Raw genomic sequence first — 6,025 nt, forward strand, 5'->3', positions numbered from 1 at the left:
CCCACCTACATTGAGTGTGGGTCTTCCTCTCCCAGTCCACCGACTCAAATGTTAATCTCCTCTGGCAACACCCTCACAGACACACCTAAAAACAATACTTTACCAGTTATCTAGGCATCCTTCAAACTAATCAAGTTGGCATCTAGTATTAACCATCACAGGAGGAGAAAGAGAAGTTTAACTAATGTGTTTATACCAATGTTGGCTGTGGTGGTGGTAAGAGCCGACACTCACTGCCAACCAGACAGAAAGTGAGCACTTTACCTGTGGACCATCTACACCTGACAATCACTCTATGAGGTCTGTCCTATTATTGTGTCATTTTAAAGAAGCCAAAAGTAAGATTTAAGGATATTATATAGTTTACCTAAGGCCATACAGCTACTGAACTTCAGAGGAAGTGCTTAGGCAAATGCTTGGCCTATTTAATGATAGTTGGTTGACTTTTGCATTCAGCTTTTCTCTAGATGTGGTTTCCCCAGGGTCTGTCAGAGATCACACCTTGGAGTCACTGAGCAGCTGTGCCATTTAGAAAGCTGTTTACTTCCTGGAGTCAAAATCCTGTCTAACTCACATTTGTTAGTAAGCTCTTTTATTGAATCATGTGAAATTTGAATGATATCAAATTTCATATTGTCCAGAGCATAGCAATTATAGTTTTTAACTGCTTAAATGAAAAAAATATGAAATCTGTTATTTGTCTACATTTTTGTATTTTATTAACCACAAAAGCAGGTGTAAATATTTGTAATGAGAATGTGGAGATATGGGTGAGCCATATTATTTATTCCATCCATAGTCTACTGAGTAGATTACTTTACATAGAGCTGAGACTCCATGATACACTTGCTCTACTACAGTCCACCTGAGGATCCAGGACTCACAAATCAGAAACCACTATTCTATAGATGTCACCTTTTTGTTTAGACATGCTTTCCTGTTTTGCAATGGTTAATGTTGTATTCACGTGAAATTCCATGCACAGGGCCCCGATGTATGATGCAAAAATTGTCTTAGATTTATAATGCTATTTGGACACAGAAGGTAATAAAAAGTGGAGGAAAGGGGGCAAAAGGAGAAGGTGCAGGGGGAAAGAACAGGGAGTGGCAGGAAGGAGAACTGTATCATACAAAGATCGCAGGATTTTCCACTAGAATGACCAGGTTTGTGTTCATGGGCTAGTAAATTCCTTGAGACTCAGGTTTTTTCTACTGAAGCTAATAACAAAACCTCTTTTAAGGAGTTATTGTTTGGATTAAATAAGACAAAATGCATAAGGGTGCTTGTTAAATTGGCAAGCCTGGTACACATATTAATTCTTATCAACCTTAATCTGAGTTCTCAGGGTCATCCAAGGCCAAGATGATGATTGATTTGGTGCCCAAATGGGATGGAATCTCAATGCATCAGTGTTCAGATATTGGTCTACTTGTTAAATGCCTGATTTTCCCACACTAAAGGTTATATTCTAAAAGCTGAAGGGAATCTTAAGTGATAATTTGATTTTGCCTATTTTCTTCATAAGGAAGGTATTATTATCTCCATTCCACCCAAGAGCAATGATGGTCAGGGAAGTTAAATAACATTCAAGGCCTCTGAAGCTTATGAAACCAGGGGTGGTCTGGACCCAGGTCTGTCTGCTCCTTTGAGGTCTGTGTGCTAGGTGTGGGAACATGCACTAGACTTACCAGAACACCCTTCAAATGGAATCATTTACAGTAACCTAGCACTCTACATAATATGTAAATTTGTAGCACTTCCTGGACTAGCTGCTTCATTTTACCTGTTTTACTTTTCTTTATTAGCTGCTCAGCAATACTTAACAGGACGGTAGGCAATTTGCAACACTCAGAAAATTCCCATATGTTGGGTTTCCCACCCTACTCTAATTTAAGAACAACAACAAAATTTTCTTGTATCTCATTTCACTTGTGAGCACACAATAGCTATTTTCCTATCTGAGAAGAAGAGTTACAAAACCAGGGCCTAGAAAGAAGTGGTGCTAATATTGCTATTTCTTCTGTATTTATACACTGGTCTTTTCCCAGTGGACAATTTATCCAGAGACAAAAAACACATCCCCAGCCTAGCCATGGTAAAATAAGCAAGCGAGCAAACAAACAAGCAAAAAGGCATAGGTCACTCAAGTGGAAAATCCTGCAATCTTTGTATGATACAGTTCTCCTTCCTGCCACTCCTTATTGTCTCCCTTGCACTTTCTCCTTGTGTCCCTTTTCCTCCTCTATGACCTACTGTGTCCAAATAGCATTCTAAATCGAAGACAATTACTGGACCATGCATTGGGGCCCTGTGAGTAAAATTTCATGTAAATACAATATCAACCACTACAAAACAGGAAAGTACATCTGCATTAAAAGGTGACATCTAAAAGGTGACCTTGTAATAGGTACTACTAAAAAGTACCTTGTAAATAAGCAGCTGCTTCTCCAACACAAGCTGTTAAAAACATTGAGAATGGAAATCACCATTATGGAAGGATTTTACATGGGCCATTCAATCCAAAGGTTCAGTCAACTCTAGAAAGCCTAATGACATGTAATGTGATATAGTAAAAAATAATCATATAGTTTCAGAATAAACTTATTCTCCTGCCCCCTTTCTTCTCAATACACACATACACATACACACACATGCACACCCACATGACCTCCAGGGCCACTGAGTAATGGGCTACCATGGAATAAATTAGTCTCTCTGGGTCCTGTTTCCTCAATCCATAAAGTGGAGTAATAATTCAAAGGGTTGTATAAGAACTAGAGAGAAAGAAAGTGGCTGGTCTAGCATTCAAAAGACATAATTAAAGTACAACTATTATTAAAGTTAGTAACAGAGAATATTCTTAAAGTAATGGGGCAATTTATGACAAGGAGTTAATATAGTCAACATGAGCCAAAGCATAGAAGCAAGCCACTGACTCCATCACCACCGAAATGCAGCTAGGCAGCATAACTATCTGCAAAGCAAAGGATCATGTGGATCCCGTGGACCAGTGGCTGCAGCTATGAAGGTGTGCACCGTCTTCCCTGAACCTCCTCCTTCTTCTCTACCTACACAAATGGATGACAGAATCTCTTCATAAGTTAGCAGAATATTCAAGGAAGGCAGCAAGGGAGTATGAAGTTGAATGCAAAGTAATGTAACGCTAACTGTAGAACTAAAGCAATGGTGAAGGACTCAGTTTAAGACATGGCACCTCCTAAAACATTACAGAGCAGGATGTATCCTGATTGGGTTTCCCATACATGGATTGGTTAAATCTTGCATGAAGCAGTAAGTGGGAGCACTTATCTTCTTGGCTGCCTCTACTGACTCTGACACTAGGCAATCTATAGATTGCATCATCAGGAGTATCGAGATTGGAGCTCAGGCATTAACACCACAAACCTCCTCATTATTGGCCAAGCACAACCATGTCACCTGGATTTTGAACATGTCATTTAAAACCTGAGACATCCACATAGCCAAATAAGAGAACTGGGGAATGTAACTTTGAACTGAGGGAGTGCAGCAAGGTGAAGGGAATGTCCTGGAAAAGATTCCAGGAAACATGGAGGCACCAAATACACAGGAGGAAATAATCCAAATCATAAGCACAAAAGTAGGAGCCTGGAGTCCATGGGGTGATGAGCAGCTGGCCAGTATGTCACCAAGAGTGAGAGATGAAGTTGTTGGGAAGTTCTTGAATTTCAGGCCAATGGGTTTATGTCTAAGGCTCTAACAGCTGCTTGGTCAGAACGTTTGTGTCCCCCCAAATTCACATGTTGAAACATAATCACCAATATGATCGTATTAGGACATGAAGTCTTTGTGAGGTGATAAAGTCATGAGGGCAGAGACCTCAAGAATAAGGTTAGTGTCCTTATAAAAGAGACCCCAGAGAGCTGTCCTGCCCCTTCCACCACGTGAGAACAGTATGAAGGTGCCATCTATGAACCAGGACTCTGGCCCTTACCAGACACAAAACTGGCCGATGCCTCGACTTGGACTTTCCAGCCTCTAGAACTGTGAGAAATACATTTCTGTTGTTTATGTGCCACCAGCGTATATTTTATTACAGCAGCCCAAACAGACCAGGACAACTGCATTTTGCACAACTTCAGGGTTTCATTCACAGAGCTGTCAGTGACAATAGAATGTTCTGGAGTTCAGCAGGCCACAGTCTGCATGCACATCAGCATGAGGTGAAACTCTCTACAACTTAACCTAGAAGTTTGTCAAATAGTTTTGAGTCTACACATGACTTGTTGCCAGAGTTGAAACAGGGGAAATGTTGTCACATATGGTAAAGGCCTTAAAGTGATATAGTAGTCTTATGGTTTCTTCTCAAAAACTGTTTATTATTATTTGATCAACATACACAGCACTTAGTTTAGGGCTTCACATTTAGCAGAAGCCCACTGTGTGTTTGTAAATGAATGAACTAATGAGCAATGAAGTGAATGAGTGAGTGAAGGAGCAGCTAAATATATTTCAGAATAAAGAATGTTCTAGAAAACATGCACAACATGCTACTGACCCAAGACAACTGGATTTGTCCTACTGCAGAGTAGACTGGTTTAAATATATCCCCTTGTAATTATATAATTCTTTTTTAATTGCCACATATTTTATTATTGTTGCACACTGTATAGAACCATTCTTATAACTATGTTTAACAACTCCCACACACCTTGCCAATACTGTAAACACGTTATCTATTACTATTACTTCATGTTGGATTGCTTTCTGTGGATGAATTCCAACAACAACAACAATAATAACGGCTGCTTCATTTATTTTTGCTTTTTGAGATGCGGTCTCACTCTGTTGCCAGGCTGGAGTGCAGTGGCGTGATCTCGGCTCACTGCAACCTCCACCTCTCAAGTTCAAGCAATTCTCCTGTCTCAGTCTCCCAAGTAGCTGGGACTACAGGCACATGCCACCATGCCCAGCTAATTTTTGTATTTTTACTAGTGACAGGGTTTCATAGTGTTGGCCAGGATGGTCTCGATCTCTTGACCTCGTGATCGGCTCACCTTGGCCTTCCAAAGTGCTGGGATTACAGGCGTGAGCCATCGCATCTGGCCTTGAGTTTTTATTATAGGCAAGACATTGTGCCAGATGCTCTATACACATCTTCCATAATTGCTATGCATTAAGGCAAAATTTCTATTGTAATTTCACTTTATAGATTAAAATATTCTAAATTTGACCAAAGTCATATGGCTAAAAAGTGAATACGAATAAAGATCCCCACCCAGATCTTCCTACTACATGCTTTTCTTATTTTCCAATTTGCTAAGAATTACTGAGTTAACAGACATAAAAAATATTTAAGGCACTTGATATAAATTATCTAATTTATCCTGCACTGCAATAGCTCCATGAATTTAATCAACAAACATAGCACTGAGCCATGAATTTGGTCTTCAAGGACAGGCAGGAGAATGGCCACTGTGTAATTTCATCAGAAGTCATAAATTCACTATTAATCCTGTACAGCATCACTAGAGGTTTATACTAATTCTGCTCTCTCTTTCCTTGGAAGCCCAGTAGTATCTACTCCCTGTGATCTGCAGCAGGAACTAAATCCCACAAATGACCATGCCACTTCCCAATGTCAGCCTTCCTTGGCCATCTACTAGGAACACCACTATTGCTAGTTGTGTCTATCAACCCCTTCCCGATCTAATCCCAATCAGTCCACTTTGCCAGCCACATGCCTGGCCACTGCTCCCAGCTGCCACTGCTGGAACATGGTGCATTACTAGAAATTTCAGAACATCCCACTCCTTTGCTTTGCCACATTCCTTCCCTCTGCCTGAAATGCCAACAACAATCTCTTATTCATTTTATTTTATGACTCATAGGGCTATTTCAAGGTCCATGAAGACAGGAAATATATTTTTTAAATCATTGTATCTTCATATCCAGTGTCTGGCACATAGTAGGTTTCAATAAATATTTGCTCTGGATTAGTTCAAGGTAATAAAAATCACATTTTCTGGGAAAACTCCCTGAGGTT

Source organism: Hylobates moloch, unplaced genomic scaffold, assembly GCF_009828535.3.
Source record: "Hylobates moloch isolate HMO894 unplaced genomic scaffold, HMol_V3 SCAFFOLD_13, whole genome shotgun sequence".
In the NCBI taxonomy this organism is placed as follows: domain Eukaryota; kingdom Metazoa; phylum Chordata; class Mammalia; order Primates; family Hylobatidae; genus Hylobates; species Hylobates moloch.